General features: G+C 40.2%; 1 pseudogene; it reads right to left on the bottom strand.

The window, feature by feature from the left end:
• Positions 1–526: 526 nt before the first annotated feature.
• LOC145047334 (uncharacterized protein At4g06744 pseudogene) lies at positions 527–2,182 on the bottom strand (annotated as a pseudogene).
• Between the last annotated feature and the right edge of the window lie 225 nt (positions 2,183–2,407).

Below are 2,407 nucleotides of genomic sequence, written 5' to 3' on the forward strand. Positions count from 1 at the left end.
TAACCTTGTCCCCGCCCCCGATTTTTTTAAAAAAAATCCTCCAAACGGGACGGGGCCTTCACGGAAACGGGATCCCACAGAACTTTTTGACATCCCTATTCAAAGTTTTGATTGTTTTTAGAGCTCATTCAGTCCACTAGTGAGAAGATATGGAAATTGATGTATATCTTATAATTATCCTATGTGAACTATAAATCACATATTAGGAAATTATCTTTCACGGATTTATGACCTTCAATAAACCAAAACGGATCTTTTAATTTTGTCTAAAAACTATTTACATTATGATTTTTTTTTTTTCAGGAGAGAAATTTTATATAAAATCATACATCTCTTTTCCATTTGACGGTAGCTTGACCACTTAGTATTTTGAAGATATGTGCATGATTTTATTGAGCTTTTCTCGAGACCAAGAGATAACTTAGTTAGGGAAGTTTGGTTGAGCGATTTTGGTTCAAGTACAACAAGTTATAATTTTTAAAATTAATATATATGTTTATTTAGGAAGGGAGCATACGATCACAAATAATATTAATAGTTTACAATATTTTGATAATTATACACAACTATAATCAGCAAAATTTCCCAAACTTGATGAGCATTGCCGATTATTTTTATTTATGAAATAAGAAATAACAATATTCGGTCACTTTCACGAATTCAAATCTAATTATACACTTCAAAGATTGATTAATGTGGCGAAAGAGCACCATAACTTCGCCATAGAGGAGCCGGTGCCGGCGACGGAGTAGCCCATTGAACGTTGGACGTCTCCAACTGATTACCAGAATACCCTTTGGAGCAAGGTATATATGTCAGAGATTTTTTATCACGGCAAGAAGGAAGATTCGAAAAGAAACGAGCACAATCTGTCGGTGATCTTTGATTCGGAAGATCCAAAATGCAGTTCATCTTCACATCAAGAACACCTTTCTTGATCAGTTCCCGGCACTGGGGCCCAACCTGAGTGAAATAATTATACGATACAGTGAAATTCGATAGTTTCGGAAGATTGCACACCGCCTCCGGCACCTCGTTGTAGAACTTATTGTGAGCCAAGTTCAGAATCTCCATTTTCTCTAAGCACTGAAACGAGTGTGGGATTGGGCCTGTTAGATCGTTGGATCCGACGTCGAACACTGTGGATTTCTTCAGAAGTCCGATCTCATATGGCAAGCAACCGGTTAACTGGTTGTTCAAGAAAAGAACCTCCAGTAGGGTGTTGGCAGCTCCACCAATGCTCCTAGGGATTTCACCAACGAAGTGGTTGTTAGCTAGGGTTAAATAAAGCGCGGTGGTTGAACCAAGGTTTTCGGGGAGTGTTTGCTTGAAGTTGTTGTCGTTGATGAATAGCAAGTCGAGGTTGAGAAGAAAGACTTGTGAAGGAACCATGCCGAAATAATTGTTGAACCTGAGGTCGAGGAATACTAGCCTTTTTGCACCGAAGACTTCATGGGGAAAGTCGCCGGAGAAATTGTTGTTACTGAGGTCGAGTTCGTATAAGTACTGGAGCGTGCTTATTTTTAAAGGGATGGAGCCCGTGAAGTTGTTGGAGTTTGCATGGAAAAAAGCCAGATCTTTCAAACCGATTAGGAGTTCACTGAGGGTTAGGTGTTTGCCATTGAAGTTATAGTTGTTGAAGTTGACGCCGGCGATGCCTTTTTGATTACGATTCGGTACGGTGTCGCAAATGAAACCTTTGTAATCTCTGCATATATTTTTGCCCATCCATGTTTTTGTAATGTTTTTGGGATCGTATGTCACCTTTTTTTTGAAAGCTTTGATTACTGGAGCAGCAAGTGCTAGTAGCTCGCTCTCGTAACCACCGTAATCACCGGCTGGTGGTGGTGGTGGTGGTGGTTGTCGTTTTGGTGGTTGAGGTGGTTGTCGTTTTGGTGGAGCTGGAGATAGGGGTCGTTCTGGCGGAGGTGGTGGTGGTGGGTATTGTTTTGGTGGAGATGGTGGTGGAGGACATGGAGGGGGAGGAGGAGGGGGGCAATCTTGATAATCAGGCGGTGGTGGCAATGGAGACGCACCACCACCGCCTATGATTATCTCAAGTGTTTCTCTAGGAGTAACAGCTTCTCCATTGATAACAAAGAGAAGAGTGATGCAAATCGAGAGTGGAATTGCATGAAGGCCGCCCATCTCTCATCCGAGGAAGTTCAGTGAATAAAAAAAAAAAGATAACGAATTTGTATAAATAATAGAGTCACGGGCATCATATTGATGTAAACTTGTCTTTTTCCTCTCATTTGTTTCCCAAATTTTTATTTGGGTGAAAATGCCAATTCGCCAGCCATAATTATATTTAAGAAACAAATATGGTGTACGTAGTTTGATCAGTAATACATTAGCTAAACTGGCAACTAAGTTCTATATAATTAATCTTATTCTTACACATGCA

This window comes from Lactuca saligna, chromosome 5, assembly GCF_052625555.1.
Source record: "Lactuca saligna cultivar CGN05327 chromosome 5, ASM5262555v1, whole genome shotgun sequence".
Classification (NCBI taxonomy): domain Eukaryota; kingdom Viridiplantae; phylum Streptophyta; class Magnoliopsida; order Asterales; family Asteraceae; genus Lactuca; species Lactuca saligna.